The sequence below is a fragment of the Equus przewalskii genome, chromosome 31 (genome assembly GCF_037783145.1).
Source record: "Equus przewalskii isolate Varuska chromosome 31, EquPr2, whole genome shotgun sequence".
Taxonomy (NCBI): Eukaryota; Metazoa; Chordata; class Mammalia; order Perissodactyla; family Equidae; genus Equus; species Equus przewalskii.
Genome location: NC_091861.1, coordinates 12164027 through 12184179, shown reverse-complemented (window position 1 = coordinate 12184179; position 20153 = coordinate 12164027). Strand labels below are relative to the sequence as shown.

The 20153-nt window shown below is 38.9% G+C and overlaps 1 pseudogene; it reads left to right on the top strand.

Annotated features, from left to right (window-relative positions):
- The first annotated feature begins 6768 nt into the window (after window positions 1-6768).
- Window positions 6769-7815, top strand: LOC103555447 (Y-box-binding protein 1 pseudogene; annotated as a pseudogene).
- Window positions 7816-20153: the final 12338 nt, after the last annotated feature.

Genomic DNA, 20153 nt, shown 5'->3' with positions numbered 1-20153 from the left:
AGAGTCCCCAAGAGGGGCACCTGCTTTAGGACCGGGGCTTTGGATTTTAAGTCAGAACTTAGTATTTCTGATCCAGCTCTGCAACGCATCAGCTGTGTCACCTTGGGCAAGTCAGTTCTTCTCAGTGCAAAGTGAGAAGGAAGACGCATTCACTGAGCCCCTTTCACGGGCTCAGCACTGGGCCCAGTGCTAACAACGCATGATAACCTAATCTTTAGAACAACTCTGTGAGATAAATATGTCCCTGTCTTACAGGAAAGGAAATAGCGGCTCAGAGAGCTTCAATAAGTGGCTGAAAGACACATGACTGATCAATGGCAGAGCTGGGTTTTGAAAGAATCAGTGTGTCTTCACAAGCCATACTTTTGCGCTGCCTCCTTCTTAGCCTGGGCTCATTCCTCTGTAGAATGATTTCACTGGTTATTCTCTAAGGTGCTTCCACTTCCAACAATGTATGATAGAGGGGAGTTGAACTCTTCATGGTTGGGTTCTGATAGCAAAAGGAATTCATTATGTAGCATAACTCAATTGTATTCATATCAAATCCTGCTCCTTGCTCTGATGGAGACTTTCCATTCATAAAGTCTGGTCCCCTGCCTCTCGCCTGTCATCTCAGCCTCACCTCTCATCGCTCCTCTCTCCTTTATCCCCGAAATTTTTGCATTTGTCTCCCAGGACCTGCCCACTTGCCTCTTATCCTTCCTCAAAAGCATCTTTCTTTTTCCCCACTTACCTATGTGTTTTCCTCCTCCCAAATATCCCTGTGCAAAACTCATCTTCTCTTTTTCCAGGCTTATCTTGCTTTTACCTGGAAGCTTTCCTGGTTAAATAAGTTATTTGAATGACTTTGGAAAAGTCTCTTCACTCTGCATTTTGTTTTCATTTGTAAAATGAGAGCTTTGCCTTAGCTTGTCTCTCTCCCTCCTTCCCATGCCAACATTCTGTGATTACAAATAAATCTGGTCTCTTCCTTTCCCCTGCATTCCCTTAGCAGCTGTGGACTCAGTTTTCATATTAGTTGATTGGCAATTTCCACCATGCTACATTGTTTTTCTCCTTGGATTTTCGCCACCTGCAACATTTAGGTAGATCTATCAAGACTGGAAACTCTTGGAAAGGAGGGAGCGTGAGACTTCCTCTTCTGTATCCTTTCTTCTCCCATCCCTGGGCCACAGGACAAATCCATGCACTCGGGTTATTCCAACAATACCATCAACTGCCCGACAGATGACAGGTAAGTCTCAAGCCTCAAGTGGTGCCTTGTTTTTTTGGTGTCCCTGCCATGTTCCTGCCACTCATCTTTTAAAAACATATCTTTAGTTATGCACTGGTCTGAGAATTAGGTTTTAGTTATTGGTTTTTCTATGATTGGCTCTATTAACACAAACTAGCTGAACCTGCGTCTTTGCCTCTGCTTGGGAAGAGTGGTCTAGATGTAACTGTCTCCTTGTGATGTCCTCTGGGTTACAGGAATGAAATTTGGGTCCTCTTGGTCTGATGGAATGCATAACACTTTCAGATTCATCACGGAGCTGTCAGCACCATTATGGTTAGATTTAAGTGTTTTCTTAAATGCTGCTGTCTGCAGAGTCTGCTGTGTGCATTGTGGTGGTAGAAGGCAAGATTTACTTATTCAGTCATGCATTCAAACGTTGTTTTATTGAGCACTTACTATGTGTCAGAAACTGGTGGTAAAGAGATTTGTAAAACCCGGTTCTTGTCTTTAAGAAATACTTGGCCTATCAAGGAAATTGGTAGTAAAAACAGTTACTACAATGGAGTAAGATAAAATCATAAAGGTATAATAAAAGGTTCTGAGGAATTAGGAATTGGTTATAACCAGGGAGCATCACAGAAAATGTCATAGAAGAATTTAGGGCTAAGTCCTAGTAAGATTTGGCAGCAAAAGGGCAGAGGACATTCTGGGCAGAGGGAACAGCCTGCACAAAGGCATGAGGATGAGGACATGGGGTGAAGGGACTGGTGAAAATCAGATTACAAACGTAGGCAGGGGCCAGATGATGAAAAGCCTTAAATGTGCTACAGAGGAGGCTGTGGCCAGTGGCTTTCAAACTTATTGGGTTGATGGCTTCTCTAGGGAGCTGACTGAATATGTAGATTTCTGTGACCCATTGATTTGATTCAGTTGGCTTGAAGTGGGGTTCAAAAATCTATATTATAAGCCAGCTTGCTGGGTGATTCTGATGTAGGCAGTCTACTGATCACCTCGTGCAAACATTGCTGTTTTGCAGTCGGCAATGGGAAATACCAAAGAGTGATATTATCATATTGGGATTTAAGAAAAGTGAGTCTAACAAAGCATGGCGGATGAATTGAGGAAGAAAGTCTCGATGTGGGGTGGTCAGTTAGCAATTTTATTGTGACGGTTCATGTGAGAAATACTCAATGCCTGAACCAAGGCAGCAGGTGGTGGTAATGCAAAGAATCAAGTGGAGATATTTTTCAGAGGTAGAATCAACAGGTTTGAGCGAATGAATGGAAGCTGGGGAGAGGGAGAAATCACAGGTTCCTCCAGGAGCTCTCAGAGGAGTAATTAGGATCTGGTGGTGCTATTAACAGAAAGTAAAATGCGTTTGAAGAAGATAAAAAATTTGTTGTGGGACTTATGGAGTGTTTTGCGTCTGTGGAGCTACAAGTAGAGATTTAATTCAGGTCTCTAGATTTGCATTTGGAATTATGAGCATGTATTGATGATAGTGGAAGCCATGGAATTCTATGAGATAACTCTGGAAGAGAGACTAGCGAAGGCCAAAGATAGTACCTTTAAAAGAAAGGCAGAGGGAGAGGTCTGTAACCAAGACTGTGAGAGCCAGTGAGTGGAGGATCATGGAAATTGAGAGGGGAGACGGTTATGAAGGGCTTTTTCAGCATCAGGCTGGGACTGAGGCACAGTTTGCCCCCTAGAGTCAAAGAGGGACATTGCAGTAAAGAGAGTCAGATGTGGTGCTGAAGGCAGTAGGGAAAGTCTACACATGCGTGAGCGCTAAGGAGTATGTGAGAGAATGGGTGTTTCACAATGTGTATGTACGTGTGCACCTGGGTGTGTGTATGACTACGAACCATGTGTTCATTTATGCAATACATATCTAACAGGAATTTCTACATGCCAGGCATCTGGTAATCCCGGATCAAGGTGGGGAAATGGCAGCCAAACTGCGGAGCACACCCAGGGGTCAAGAGTCAAAGGGCAAGGGAAAGTGACAGCCAGGAGCTGTGGAGCAGGCAGTGGCCTGGAGGAATTCTAGAGAGGGGGTGCGGATACACACTGGCAGGCCGGGGGAAATAGAACGTGGCCAGAATGAGACTCATGGGAGAGGACAACAGTGCCAAATGCCACAGACGGATTAAAAAGACCAAGAAGTGCCCTGGAGATTGACATTTGGAAGGCCACTGGTGACCTTTCACAGGGCGTTTTCATTGGAGCTCAACTGAAGAGTGAATGGAATGTGAGGAAGGAAGGAGAGAGGCAGTGATTCTCAAGCTGGAAGAGGAGGTAAGATAAGGATGGCCATTTCCTCCAGCAAACTTATTGATACATCTTGAGGACTTAGAAAGATTTGTTTTGAACAACTTGCATTTTAAAAATTAGTCTTTTTCCTAAGAGGTTGTTAAAACATAAAAGTACCATAACACGCTTTTCTGCAATATTTAGATAGCTTTTACCCTGGGAGGCTTGTTAATACTTGCCTATTCAGGAACGTTAGGTCTTTAGCAATAAACCAAGTAAATATTCTAATATAGAAAATAAAACTGCCCTTTATTACTGAAGTATTTTCTTATAAAGATCTCTCTTATGGTAACTCAGATTTGGGTACGTGTGTGCACATGCATGCACATGTGTAGATGTGGGAAGTGTCTGTGTATTGATGTAATCAACTAATATATATCCTATTTTACATGTCAGGCGACGTAGGTGCTAGCACATACCAGTGAGCAGGAAAGACATGGTGGAGTTAGTTGTGACAATGAGTTGAGATATGTATATGTGTGGCCAAATTCTTTTATGTCGCATTGGCAAGGGAGGAGAAGTAATCAGGAAAGTGGGGTAACTCAATGGGCCATAAGATCAAAAAGTTTAAGACACCATCTATTTCTACATAAAGATGATCTTATGTGGGGGTGTGCTGGTAAATTGGTTCTCTTGGGGTTGTGGGAGGAAGCCCTGATATGTAGCATTTGCCAATTACCAAAGTATAAGTCCTCTTATTATAGTTGATTTCAAACTACTAACATGATGTTACTGAATGTGGAGTTGGGGGAAGAGATGTACACAATCCACTCTTGCAAGCCAGTACAAACTAGCTTCCACACACCACTGATCCTTTATGCAGGCAGAGAAATAATAATGATAATAATAATTCATTTCATTTATGGAGCTGTTTCTGGTTCACCAGGCACTTTGATATATTTTTCTCTACCTGCACAATACCTTGAGTGTAATGTTGGAGGATGTGATTTGAAGATCATGGAAAATCTCTTTGGCTAGACACGGGCCTTAAATTACCACCAAAGAAGCTCTGTTTGGTTTAACATTTATGAACAGAGACCATGTCTTCTAAGGAATAGAATACAACATATATAAATTTTGATAACCCAGGATAAGACAAAAAAGATCTTGGTTGTAGGATATCATTGGAGAGAGAAGATCTGAAAGAGGCCCCAGAGAGGGAAGGTTGGGTAGCCAGGTAAGGAAAATGTTCAAAAGAGAGATCCAAGGATATTAAAAATATAATTTTTCCTACTTCATAATTTTGCTTAGGGCCTGGCCTGCTCCTAGATCGTAGATCTTGCCAAAAATAGTCCATGCTCCATTATCCACTCTAATGGAGGAAAGTTGGACAACATAATTCAAACAACAGACAACCTTGAAAGGTATATACCATTGGATTTGCAGAGGTTATAATGCCTGTTTCTTAGCATCTTTACCCTCCTGTGCATGGTTTACCTATTCTCCCCCTGGAACTTAACCCACCCATGGCAAGTCGTGTTGTAGAGTATTGGGAAAAACCACACAGCTAGTACCAATCTAGATTCTTTTTGTACAAGTATGGGATTGGGGTGCTTATGCTTCCTTATAAGCAATTTAATAAAGTTTTATTCAAGTTACTTCTAATTAAAGTATGAAAAATCTCTTGTCCTAGAAAATGAAAATACTTTTTTGTGAAAGAAATATTTAATTCATTGGGCCATAAGCTTTAAAGTGTAATGTATGCGTGTGTGTGTGTGTGTGTGTGTGCACACGTGTGCGCATGCATGCACATGCGCACACCTTCAACTACTGCTGACTACAGAAGAAATCAATATCTGGCCACTGGCAGTTGTGGGCTGTTATCACTTGGTGACAGTTGATATATTGGTGGCAGGCAATGAGGAGAATGGTGGGTGTGCATCCTATCAATTTTTAGAGCACATTTTATCCTTACGAGGACCAGTGGCTCAGCAGTCCATTTGTCATTTCTGCCCTTGAAAGTAGGAGTTGATAAATGACATTAACTTTTAGCCCACCAAAGTGTGTGCTTTTCTACATCCCACGGTTGAGTTTCAGGGTACGGGGAGAGAAAAATAAAACATCTAATCTCTAGTGGAAGTTTTGGGGTTTAGGAAGTAGAATGTGGTAGGAAATGCAAGCCAAGTGGTAGCTTGAATAAAAGTCTGCTATTTTGATGGCTTCCAATGCTTTACTGCCTCCATCCCATTGCAGGATTTTATCACCCAGGGATAAATACAACACCTTCCTAATGGTAATGATAATCGTAGCAGTACCTAGCACCAAAAATGTGGGTAGTGTTCACAGTTGGCTAAGAACTTTCACATACCTCATATCATTCCATCTCTATAGCAGTCCTAGGAGATGGGAAACTGAGGCTCAGAGGGCTGAGTGGTTTGCCCAGGTATACAGTGTTGGCGAGTGGGGGTGAACGTTAACTTAGGGGCACTAGCACCAGCCCAGACTCTCTCAGCCTCTCTTTGTGCTCCTGCCTCTCCTTGTTCTCATTTAATCTATACACACTTGCTAGAACAATCATCCCGTAAACTTTTACTTCTGGTAAGAAGCCTTTCCTAACAGATCCAGCTTCACTCCCTCTGCGTCTTTACCCAGAATGCCCTGAGCACTAAACAACAATTGGCCACTGGTTTTCTCCTACTCTGACATCATACATTTCAATTAAAATCCTACATCTTTTTCATGAGAACTTACAAATCTTTTGGTCACATGACAGTAGGTCCTGACAATATGAACAGGAAAATCGCCTCTCAGAAAGATGCTCTGATCCTGGCTTACCCACATCTTTCCTTCTGTGTTTGTGATGAAAATCTACTCATCCTTCAAAGCTTACCTTAAATGTCATTTTTTCATGGAATATTTTTCTGATTCTCTAAACAAATACTATCTCTCAATCTTTTGACTTTTTTTGTTACTTATTCTGTTGCAATTATTTTTATTATTTTTCTCATGCCACTACTAACCTGTGTAATCCTTGGGGTCAGTAACAAACAGTTTCACAAATAGGAGATGCTCAGTAAATACTTGTTGAATTCAATTTAAGTCAATTAGTTTGATGACACTCCAAGTACAACACAAGCCCTTTTATCCAGTGCAATTGCTACCAGTATTATTTGTTAATCAAAGAAAGTAGGAGCAGACCCCAGAGAGCTCTGAGCAGCCCCACCACCACCTGCCTAGTTATTGTCACACCCAGGAGGAGCCAAAGCTCCACAGCTGCCTGGGTCACCATCACTGCAACCATGAGCAATGGACTGAGACCCAGCCTGGCATCTATGGCAGGGAGTGACAGCCCAGGTGGCCTCAGATCCGTGGTGTCTGACAGCAGGACAAGAAAGATCACTGCAATGAAGTTTTTGGAAACAGTAAAATGGTTCAAGGTAAGAGATGGATATGGTTTCATTAACATGACACTAATGAAGACGTACTTGTACACCAGACTGCCATACAGAAGAATAACCCCAGGGAGTACCTTGGCAGTGTAGGAGATGGAGAGACTGTGGAGTTTGACGTTGTTGAAGAAGAACAGGATGCAGAGGCAGCAAACGTTACAAGCCCTGGTGGAGTTCCAGTGCAAGGCAGTAAATATGCAGCAGATCAGAACCATTATAGACACTATCCATGTCCCAGGGGTCCTTCACACGATTACCAGTGGAATGACCAGAATAGTGAGGGAGGGGAAAGAATGGGGGTCGGAGAGCACTCCCCAGGGCCAGGCCCAACAGCACCCCCCTACCGCAGGCCACAGCACCCACCTTATTACACGCAGAGACCCTGTGGGCACCGCCACAGTATTCCAGTCCTCCTGCACAGGAAGAAGGGATGGAAGGTGCTGACAAACAGGGTGCAGGAGAGCAAGGGAGGCCCGTGAAGCAGAATGTGTATCAGGGTTTAGACCACAATTACCCAGGGTCCCTCCGCGCTGAAAGACATCCTAGAGAGGATGGCAATGAAGAAGACAAGGAGAATCAAGGAGAGGAGACGCAAGGTCAGCAGCCACCTCAATGTTAGTCCCACCTCATCTTCAACTACTGATGCAGATGCCCAGAAAAACCTAAACCACCAGATGGCAAAGACCAAAGCAGCCGATCCACCAGCTGAGAGTTCATTCCTCTGGAGGTTGAGCAGGGTGAGGCTGAGTGAATGCCGGCTCACCCTCTCTACCATCATCTGGTATAGTCATCCAACAAGAAGAAACGAACATGAAATTCCAGCAATAAGAAATGAACAAAAGATTGGAGCTCAACACCTTAAGTGCTTGCTTTTTGCCTGTTAAGCAGATAACTAGAACTATCTGCATTAGCAACACAGCATAGGGTTTGTATCATTTTTACCTAAAGACATCTCTTTTTAGTAACGACAAACATGTTTTTTTTAAAGAAAAAACCTGTTTTTTATCAATACACTTTTAAAAGTTTTTACATTGTTTCATATCTGGTTCAGCTGAGATTTTTAAGAACATTTTTAATTTGTAGTAAAAGTTTAAAATTTGATTTTTAAAAAAATCAACAAATTGCAGGCACTTGTTAATTAAAGTCTTAAATATTTTTTTAAAAAGTAGATTAACATGGGCAACCATTTTTTAAAAAGCTATATGTAAACCATAAACCATTTTACTTAAAATCCACATTCATTTGCCAAGTTTTTTGGTGTAGAGCCAACGACGACTCTTTGAGTAGGTTTTCACTGATTCAAGTCCCTGGTTTTCTTCCTTGCAATAATCATACGTGTAATGAAAAGATTAAAACTTCTAATTTCAGTATTTTCCATATGGAGGGAGAACTTAGACACCTACAGCACAATCTGAGTTCAGTAACCATCTATTAAAGATTTTCCCCAGTCTATAACACTTGTCCCTATTAATTGACCTGCAATTCTTTAGAGTTGCACTGTCCAGTACAGTGCCACTTGCCAGGTGGGGTCATTAGCACCTGAAGTGTGACTTGTCAGAAGTAAGATGTGCCAGAGGTACGAAATACGCATTGGATTTCCAAGACTTAGTACAAAAAAAAGAGCACAGAATATCTCATCAATAATTTTATGGTTGTAGGTTGAAAAGATCAATGTTTGGCTATATTGGGTAAAACAAAATATATTAAAATTAATTTCACCTGTTTCTTTTACTTTTTAAACGTGGCTATTGAAAAGTGTAAAATTACATAGGCAGTTTGCATCGTATTTCTATTGGACAGCACTGCTTTACAGACTTGTGTTTACTAATTCTTTGTAAAACACTCAACGTCACTTTCATAGAGAGCACTGCTCTTTCCTTTTTAGTCATTTTTCTTACATATGCTTAATAATAAATTAAATTACATAATTATTGTAAGAAGAACTACTATCATAGTCAGGTTTGAGAGCAAACACAGCTGAATTTTTGCATGCTCACTTTTCAGCTTGTGGGAGCAGAAATCCACAAACAATTTCATGTCACCTCCTTCTGCTTTTAGGTGCCATGGCCTCAGTCAGTGTGTTGAAGAAGTAGAAGGTGAGTGTGATTTATTTGATGAAGCAGCGAAGAGTGGTAAAGAAGCTTCTACTGAACTCTGATCCTGGACAAGAGATGCTCCCTTTTTGACATGCCATTTTAAAATGACAATGTCACAACTCTATTTTCCATTAACTTCCCTGACACCCTCAGAATCGTAGACTTGGGAAATGAAATTCAGGGGTATCCTGATTAAGTTGCGAACAGATTCATTTCATTATGGGAAAATGAAAAGTCCAACCATGTGAACAACGGTTGTCTCAATGGAAATGGCCACATATAACTAAGGTATTTGGAGTGAGAGTTTGTCCATATCCTAAGAGCAAATTAGTAGGCTTGCTAGCAAGCTGAGAGGCTGTTTGGGTTTTGGTTTGCTCTCAAGTTGCCAGGGGAAGGAGGGAGGTACTAGTTCTGTTAGAGAGGAATTTGCTCTTGGTCAGGATGTGGCCTGCAGTGTAAAGTCATCCCTCATCCCTCTTACTCCATCTAGAAGCAGTAAATAGTTTGCCAGTTACATTACGTCTGTAAGGCTTGGGAGAGAGGATTGTGAAACCTGCCTTCATGTTCCAGCTGTGACTAGGGCAAGCACCATGAATTGTCTTCTCTGTGCTAAGGGTGGGGATGGATTGGGTGGGGGAGATGGAGCATATGGCGGGTTCAGATACACTGATCCTTCCATATGTTACTTCCCTGTGCCTGACAGCACCTCAGTGTGGTTGAGGGTCTGTGCATAAAGTTTGCGGATAAGGCAATGCAGTTCTAATGTCTCAAGAGCCTGGCATATGAAAACAAATCTGAGCTCACCAGCCATTGTAGTAGTAGAGGCAAGACAGTTGTTATTTCTTCAAAGACCTTCTTTTTAATAGGACTTTCTCCATGAGCATCCGATGGGAATGGGTGATTTAAACATAGATGAAGTGGGTATCATTTAGCTCCAACCCTGATCTAAGCAGATGGCAAGGATGGACCACCCAACTCATTCATGCCACTAAATTGAACAGCGTTAGTAACATGCACCAAAATCTCATTTCAGGGAAAGAACATTTGGTAGATGGTTTTTGTTGGGTGCTGTTGGTTTGCTTGCCAATGATAACAAAGGAAATAATAATCAGAAGAGAAAGTAGCTATCTTTTGTCCTACTCTGTTTTGTAGTGAATAAATGAGCCAAGCATATTAAATTTCTATGGGATTGTTTATTTTATAGTTGTTCTGCTCCATAAGTTCCCTCCAGGAAGAAGTGTGAGACACCAAGCTGTAGACTGGCAGAGGCTGTGCTGAGGAAGAGGATCCGGGTCATTAGGGCCTTACAAAGATCAGAAATGAAGCAATCTGCTTCCAGCTCACCTCAGCCTCCTCAGGATTTAATTGTCTTCTCTGGAGTTTCAGAATCTGAGGGTATGTGCACTGTGGCAAAATCTTCGTTTTATGGGTCTCCCTTGAAAGCTGGTCCTGGTTTTTCTGTGTTGTGTGGTTGAAAACACGTAGACATGAGGGAAGCTTCAATGAATTTAGCTCATGGGAAACCATAGTGTATGAATTGAATTGCTTCTTGGCTATAAGAAGAAGAGGTAGAATGACAAAGGAAAATGAAATCTTCTAGAAGATTTAGTAAAACATTAGGAAAGAAGTGATATTCAATATTGCAGCAAACTGCTTTCCTCAATTTTCAGTGTGTAAGAAATATCTTGGGATTTGCTTCTTCATCCCAAGCCTGAGAAAGGGGAGGCAAATATGTCTATGTTGCTATTCATATATAGGCTCTTATCCGTGTAGAGCTTAAATAAATAATTCTCAAACTGTGGCCAAATGACATACTAAGACTCCTGGGTAGAGGCACCTTACAAATCATCAAAGAATTAGTGTACGTGAAAGTACGTTGCAGACATTTGCAAACTCTAGCCTGTGATATTTGCGGCTATAGTCGTGATTTTTCAGTGGCTATAGAATTTGGGGTGGTATTTCTAGTCCCTTTCTGTCCATTTTACTCTTCAGGGTGATCACATCAGACTACACCTAATGGGGGAAAGGGTAGGGGAGAGGGGCATGTAGCATTCTAAGAGATTGTCCCAAAAGGAGCACTGATGATATGCTTTCTCTCTCACTTAAATAGCATGTTTCCTGTCCTCAACTTAGAGCACTGGCTAGTCTAGTCAAGACTGCAACAAATTTGGGAAAAGAAGAGCTCAGAGAGATTTCCCAGCATGATTGTTGATAATAATAGTAGTACTAACTTTATTATTATTATTGCAATCATTTATTGGTCTCCAGGACTGGCTACATGCTTTACATACAAAATTTTACTTAATTTAATCCTCACAACAGTCCAAAGAGGGAAATATGTTACCCCCATTATTCAGATGAGTACATCATGGTTTAGATAGTAAAGTAGGCTGCCCAAAGTCATAGAGTTTGGAGATGATGGAATTGGGATTTTAATCTGCTCTTACATTAAAGCTACTGGAAACAGGTTTTCTTCTTTTTTTTGTTTTTTAAAGATTTTATTTTTTCATTTTTCTCCCCAAAACCCCCCGGTACATAGTTGTATATTCTCAGTGTGGGTCCTTCCAGTTGTGGCTTGTGGGATGCTGCCTCAGTGTGGCTGGATGAGCGGTGCCATGTCCGCGCCCAGGATCTGAACCGATGAAACACTGGGCTGCCTGCAGTGGAGCGCGCTAACTTAACCACTCGGCCATGGGGCCGGCCCCCAGTTTTTCTTTTTTAAACCGATTATTTCAAATGAGAGTCAAAATAAAACCAGAAAAATCCAAAGGCCTGATTTCTTCTTGGCCTTGTAATGCTGAGCGAGAATTGCTGAGTCTTTAGTGTGGAAGGAGCATTTCAGGCGCAATATAGGAGAAAATCCTCATGCCAGGAGTTGTCTCATGTTTTCCTTAAACTGTAATGGCCCAGAGCTCCAGTGCTGGAGTCAGATTTACTAATCACCCCTTATGTGCCAGGTACTGCAGTCCCTTTCATTGATGGAAAGTGCTGGCTTTCAGCTGACAAAGCACACTTGCTTACATAAATCCCCACACTGAATTCTGGATCCAACTCAGCATGTCCAGGAGAGCAGGAAACTAAGTCTCAAATGAGATCTGCTGCTGCCTGTCTGAGGGCTAACCTTACTCCTTCATGAAGGATGCACGCAGAGTTCATTCATACCACACAACTCCTCCTATCCCCTTTTCATCTATTATAATCTTGCCTTTTTTTTCTTTCTGGAACTTTCTGATACCTCTTTTGAATTGGGTTCCTCAGCATAAATAGGGTCAGTTTGAACTGCCTTTGTCTGTATGTTGCTAATAAACACATACCATTTTCTTTTCTAATTGAAATGACTGGACTGTGCTTTTTTATTTCTTTTTGAATCTTTCTACAGGATCTAACAGTGCTTAAAACTATTGAATTAATTGCCTCCTTAATTATAATCTTCATCCAGTTTTCTTTCTCTTTCAGATTTAGTCTCTAAAAGATCAAGAAATTAGTTAGCATCCCAAAGGACCCTGAATGGTCCACATGGCTTTCTTTGTGTTTGTCCTATCTTCATGCTTCCTTGAAGACATACATGTCCCTCAATTGGCGTAGCACTTTTCTGCCTTCGTCATAGGTATTGCTTTAAAATCTTTTGAAATTAAATCTCTTCTTTTTGTTTTTCATTACGAAAAATTTCAAATATATATGGAAGTAGAGAGATTACTATAATGAAGCCAATGTACCCAAATTAAAAAATGATCATTACATGGATGATCTTCCTTCATCTATACTCCAAACCATCCCTCACCAACAGGATTATTTGAAGTAAATCCCAAATGTTATAGCATTGCATCTGTAAATATTTTGTATGCATCACTAGAAAATGAGGACTACTTTAAAAAGCATAACCCCAATATTATTACCACACCTAAATAAATCAATAGTAACTCTTTAATATAATTAAATATCTATTAATTGCTCATATTTTGATGGCCATCTTTTAAATTGTTTTAGTCTGTTTATTTGAATTGGATTCCAAAATAGAGTTCCAACTGTGTCATTGGTTGATATATCTCTTTAAATGTCTTTTACTTTATAGATTTCCTCTCCATCTCGTTTTTAAGTTGTGGTTGATACTGAAGAAATGGATTACTTTTGCTCTAGAGTTTCCATAATGGATTAGATTCTGCAGAAATCACCTCTAGTTTGACAGCTGTTCTCACATTGGCCCACTACTCTTTATGCTTTCCAGTGAGTACCTGTGGGTTGTTTTGAGTTCTGTTTTCAGGACTGTCTAAAGCCCAGTTGCATTCCTTCCACTTTGTCTTGCAAAAGAGCTGATACTTTGAGGGTTGTGGAGCTATCAGTAGAGCTGATACTTTGAGGGTTGTGGAGCTATCAGCAGAGCTATCAGTGATCAGTTTCCACATCAATTTTATTTTAGAGTCCATAGGGATTCCTTTTCATCTTGTTTTATTGTAGTGGTTCTCAAATAAATTCTTGATTTTGCTCTTCTAGTTGTTCCATTTTTAAATAAATCAGATGGAACATTTTTAATAATGAAATATAACAATAAAACTCATTCAAATTTAGGTGAGATTCTGCCACCTCATTGAATACTTTGATTTTCTTTCATCAGAATGTTTTAAAAAGTACCTGTTAACATGCACTGGAAACAAATTGATCAATACCATCCCTCTATTATTCTCTGGTATGCTTTCTGATGCATAACATCCAGAAGTTAGACCAACAGTCAATAGTTCAGATGTGCATGCATGTATGCATGTGTGTATGGGTGTGTGTGTGTGTGAGTTTAAGAAACCTGTGCCAATATCAGCCCTAGATTTTTCTGAATTTCAAGAGGCTGAGCTTTTGTACTGTAAGATGGTGGAACTATTAGTGTTTTTTGCGTCTCGTGTATGTGTAAACAGGATAGTAGATACTCATACAATTCTTCTTCTTAACCTACAAATGTAGTAGTCTTTGTATTGGAAACAGTAAAGTTCATCTGGAACTGAAATTTACATTCTCTTGATCTTTGTAGGCACAGCCTAGAATCTTTGCACAGATCAAAATACATATTCGTTATCAAAGGCATTCTGGGAAGATGGAGGCAGCAGCATAGTTTTTGAATTTCCTCTTTAACACAGAGAAAATAGATAGCGAAACTGAAATCCATGTACAATATTTACAATAAAACTAACACGGCATACTCCTGACCCCAAAATTCGGCTGGGTAGAGAGAAACCAGAAAAAGGCCCAAGACTTACATGGGATCAGTGTCTGGTCAGGAGGAAGCAAAGGAAAGCAATGGAGTGTTTAGTGAATCTGAGAGGAGGAGAAGCAGAAACAGCCCACAAGCATTCAGTGGAAAGCACAGGGTCCAATCTGAGAATAGCAAATAAAATTTGGACAGCTTTCTTCACTTATTGCGGTGAGCTCAAAGTGATGTCTTCAAGGTGTGGAGCAGTCTAGGCTCTGTGAACTCTTGAAACTTGCCATCTGTTTCAGTGCCTGAAACAGTGCCTCAAATCAAAATTAACTAAGACAAGGAGAGTAGAAACAATAGAAAGAGAACATACAGATAAAAAATTGGGAGGAAAAGGGAAAAGAGAGTAAGGAAATCTCAAAAAAGCAAGCTGTCATATTTTTAAACATGACCCCAAAACAACAGAAAAACAAGCTCTGTGAAGTTAGAAAATCTATCCCAAACCATGCCTCTTTGTAAAGTTCAAAAAGTAATTTTACATAAAAGTAAACAATAGGAACATATCAAGATCAACCCTCAATGTTATCGTAAACAAAAAGAGGCAAAAGCAGAATAACATCCCTAAATACAATCACAGTATAATTGAAAGATATGTTTACAAAACAGATCAAAAATGTAACTTACTATTTCAAAAAAAGCTGAAAGACATAAATAAACTAATACAAAACATGCAAAAAAGCACAAATCAGAATTAGAAAGTTCAGAAATGCGATGACAGAGCTCAGAAAAGAATTCGAAATTAAAGAACAATAATTTCAGAAAAGAAGACTAAAACAAAAGAAATGAAAAGATTATGCCTTAAGATAAATGGAAACTGAAAAATAGAAAAATTTAAAAAATAAGCAGCTACTGAGATAAAAATGATTCTGTGAAAGTGACAAATATTTAGGCAAAGAAGATAGGCAAAGAAGATAGGCAAAGATAGGCAGAGAAGGTCCAGCATACAGATAATTAGACTACTTGAAAAAGAAAACCAAAATAAATGGAGTCTACACAACATGCTGCTAAACAACCGCTGGGTCATTGAAGAAATCAAAGAGGAAATAAAAAAATACCTTGAGACAAATGAAAATGAAAACACAACATTCCAAAATCTATGGGACACAGCAAAACAGTTCTAAGAGGGAAGTTCACAGTGATACAGGCCTACCTCAGGAAACAAGAAAAATCTCAAACAAACAATCTAATCTTATACCTAAAGGAACTAGAAAAAGAAGGACAAGCAAAACTCAAAGTTAGGAGGAAGGAAACAACAGAAATCAGAGTGGAAATAAAGGCTAAAAAGATAGATAATAAAGATCAATGAAACAAGGAGCTGGTTCTTCGAGAAAATAAACAAAATTGATTAAACTTTAGCCAAATTCATCAAGATAAAAAGAGAGAGGTCCAAATAAATAAAATCGGAAATGAAAGAAAAGAAGTTAAACTGACATCACAGAAATGCAAAGGATCATAAGAGATTACTATGAACAATTATAGGCCAAAAAGTTGGAAAGCTTAGAAGAAATGGATAAATTCCTAGAAACATACAATCTTCCAAGACTGAATTAGGAGTAAACAGAAAATCTGAGCAAAAAAATTACTAGTATGAAATTGAATCAGTAATTAAAAAACTCCCAAAAAACAAAAGCCCAGGACCAGACAGCTTCACAGGTGAATTCTACCACACACTTAAAAAAGAGCTAATACTATCTTTTTCAAACTATTGAAGAGGAAGGAATACTTCCAAACTCATTCTACAAGGCCAGTATTTCTTGGTACAAAAACCAGACAAAGACACTACCAAAAAAAAAATTTACAGGCCAATATTCTTCATGAACATACATGCAAAAATCTTCAATAAAATATTAGCAAAAGAAATTCAACAATACATTGAAAGGATCATACACTATGATCAAGTGGGACTTATTCCAGGGACATGAGGATGGCTCAATACCCACAAATCAATCAATGTGACAAACCACATTAACGAAACAAAGAATAACAATCATACGATCATCTCAATAGATGCAGAAAAAGCTTTCAACAAAATCCAACATCCATTTATGATAAAAACTCTCAACAAAGTGGGTATAGAAAGAACATACCTCAACATAATAAAGACCATATATGATAAACACATACCTAATATTATATTCAATGGTGAAAAGCTAAAAGCATTCCCTCTAAGATCAGGAACAAGACAAGGATGCTCACTCTCACTACTTATATTCAGCATAGCATTGGAAGTCCTAGCTATAGCATCAGACAAGAAAAAGAAATAAGAAGCATCCAAATTGGAGAAGAAGAATTAAAACTGTCACTGTTTACAGGTGACATGATACTACATATAGAAAACCCTAAAGACTCCACTAAAAAACTATTAGAACTGATAAGTGAATTCAGTAAAGTTGCAGGAAAGAAAAAATTAATATACAGAAATTTGTAGCATTTCTATACACTAATAATGATCTATCGGAAAGAGAAATTAAGAAAATAATCCCACTTACAGTTGCATCAAAAAGAATACAATATCTAGGTATAAATTTAACAAAGGAGGTGAAAGATTGATACTATGGAAACTATAAGATATTGATGAAAGAAATTGAAGGTGACAAATAAATGGAAAGATATACCATGCTCATGGATTGGAAGAATTAATACTGTTAAAATGTCTATACATCCCAAAGCAATCTACAGAGTCAATGCAATCCCTATCAAGATACCTAAGGCATTTTTCACAGAACTAGAACAAAAAATCCTAAAATTTGTATGGAACCACAAAGAGACTCTGAGTAGCAAAGCAATCTTGAGAAGGAAGAATAAAGCTGGAAGTATCACAATCCCTGATTTCAAACTATGCTACAAAGCTACAGTAATCAAAACAGTATGGTACTGGCACAAAAACAGACACATAGATCAGTGGAACAGAATAGAGAGTCCAGAAATAAACCCATGTTTATATGGCCAATTAATCTACAACAACAGAGACGAGAATATACAATGGAGAAAAGACAATAAACGGTATTGGGAAAAATGGACAGCTACACGCAAAAGAATAAAACTGGACCACTTTCGTACACCATACATAAAAATAAACGCAAAATGGATTAAAGACTTAAATGTAATCCTTGAAACCATAACATTCCTAGAAGAAAACATGAGCAGTAAACTCTTTGACATCAGTTTAGTAATATTTTTTTCATCCGTCTCTGTTGGCAAGGTCAACAGAAGCAAAAATAAACAAATGGGTCTACATCACCAAAAAGCCTTTGCACTGGGAAGGAAACCATCTACAGAGTGAAAATGTTACCTACTGAATGGGAGAAGATATTCACAAATGATATATCCAAAAAGGGGTTAGTACCCCAAATGTATAAAGAAATCATACAACTCAATATCAAAAAGGCAAACAATCCAATTAAAAAATAGGCGGAGGAACTGAGTAAACATTTTTCCAAAAAAAGACATAAAGGTGGTTGACAGACACATGAAAAGATGCTCAACATCACTAATCCTTAGGCAAATGCAAACCAAAACCACATCAGTCAGGATGGCTATCATAAAAAAGACAACAGGTAACAAGTGTTGTTGAGGATGTGGAGAAAAGGGAATCCTCGTGCGCTATTGATGGGAAGGTAAATTGGTGAAGCCACTATGAAAAACAGTATGGAGAGTCCTCAAAAAGTTAAACATAGAACTACTATATTATCCAGAAATTCCACTTCTGGGTATTTACCCGAAGAAAACAAAAACCCTAATTTGAAAAGATGTATGTGATCCTATGTTCATTGCAGCATTATTTACAGTAGGCAAGATATGGAAGCAACTTAAGTGTCCATCAATGGATAAATGGATAAAGAAGAGGGGGTACATATATACAACGGACCATTACTCAGCCATAAAAAAGAATGAAATTTTGCATTTGTGACAACATAGATGAACCTAGAGAGTAATATGCTGAGCAAAATAAGTCAGATAGAGAAAGACAAATACTGTATGATTTCACTTATATGTGGAAGCTAAAATACAAAAATGTAAAAACAAAGCAGAAACAGACTCACAGATACAGAGAATAAACTGGTGGTTGCCAGAAGGGACAGCTGGTGGGGGGTTGGGCAAAATAAGTGAAGGGGATTAAGAGGTAACAACTTCCAGTTATAAAATAAACAAGCCACAGGGATGTAATATGCAGCATAGGGAATATAGTCAATAATATTGTAGTAACTTTATGTGACAAATGATTACGAGACTTATTGTGGTGATCATTTTGTTTCGTAAAGTATATAAATTTCAAATCACTATCTTGTATATCTGAAACTAACATAACATTGTATGTCCACTATACTTCAATTAAAAAATTAAAATAACCTTGATCTAAGAAAAAAATAAGAAAACCTAAATGAGAAATTAAAGCAAATATTAAACTATAACTGAAGAAAATTTCCTGAGATTAAAAAAATTTTGAACAATGTATTGAAAATGTGATTGCATAATACCTGAGCATATCAACTCAGAATGACAAACACCAAGACATATTCTACTAAATTTACTTGAGGTTAAAATAAAAAAAAAAAAACCCAAAAATTTCTTTTAGGCATCTTGACAAAAAGAGAAAGTGACTTATGAGGAAAAAATTAGATTATTAACAGATTTTCAATAGCAGTGCCTTTTGCTAAAAGAAAATGGAGTGACACACTTAATATAATCAAAGAGGGGCTGGCCCGGTGGTGCAGCAGTTAAGTTCTCACGTTCCTCTACTCAGCGGCCAGAGGTTCGCTGGTTAGGATCCCAGGTGTAGACATGGCACCGCTTGGCAAAAAGCCATGTTGTGGTAGGCGTCCCACATATAAAGCAGAGGAAGATGGGCATGGATGTTAGCTCAGGTTTTTAAAGTCCACATTCAATCCATCCATTATGGCTCCGCTCTGTATATAAATTCCTGCTGTTCTTTCTAGAAGGAAATTACATTGATAATTTGTTCTTGACAAAGCCATGCTAATTACATCTTCTGCTTTTTCCTGCCATTTTTTTGGGCAGTTAGTATCTTGTCATTATTTCTTTTTACCTTCCCACGTATCAGAAATATCAGTACCTTATTTCTCATTTGTATATCCTGCTCTAGTTCTTTTAAAGAAGTGCCTTTCACTGCCAGTTTTGAAGCAATTGGCCCACCTCAAAATGCATGTCCTTGCCCTTTGCCAATATGAACACCATTTTAAAAAACAATCTTGAGCTACTTCCTTCCCCAGTCCAATTTAGTTTTTCACCTTCACATCATAAATGATGCATACTCCGTATCACAGTTGACCTTTCAAAATATGTTATCAAAATGGAGACTAAAAATAACATTAAGCATTTCTCCTTGGGTTTTTAATATTATCTACTATCTGCTTTTCATTTTCTCTCTCTCTAGGATGGAAAATTCTGCTTGACTGACCCCCACTTTTCTTTTGGGTGATAAAAAAGCAAATATTTTCCATTGCCTTCATGTATCCTTTTAGATATACTGTTTATTGTTTGTCCACACCAAAGCATATAAATCACAATAAAAATCATTTTCCACTTCCCAGGAACCATACTGAACTTTAGCAAGCAATTTTCCAGCTCATGACTGATTCGTCAGTCTTCTGGAATGAAAAGTCTGTGTGCATCATGGAGCTTCCTGTGTTTATTCAGTAATTTGCTGTAATTTTTTTCCCCCTGGGAGAGTTTCATGAAGACTGGGTTAAAATGAAATTGAAAAGAGTAAATAAAAACCCAAATCATTCCAGGGCCAAAGACATTATATGGGCATACGAAGTGAGTTACCTTTGATTCTTGAAGCACGTTTCCTAGGTCTCCCTCTCTCTCCCCATCTCCCTTCTGCCCTGCTCTCTGGCCATCAGTAGTGGAGAAATACCAGATTGGGTTGGTCT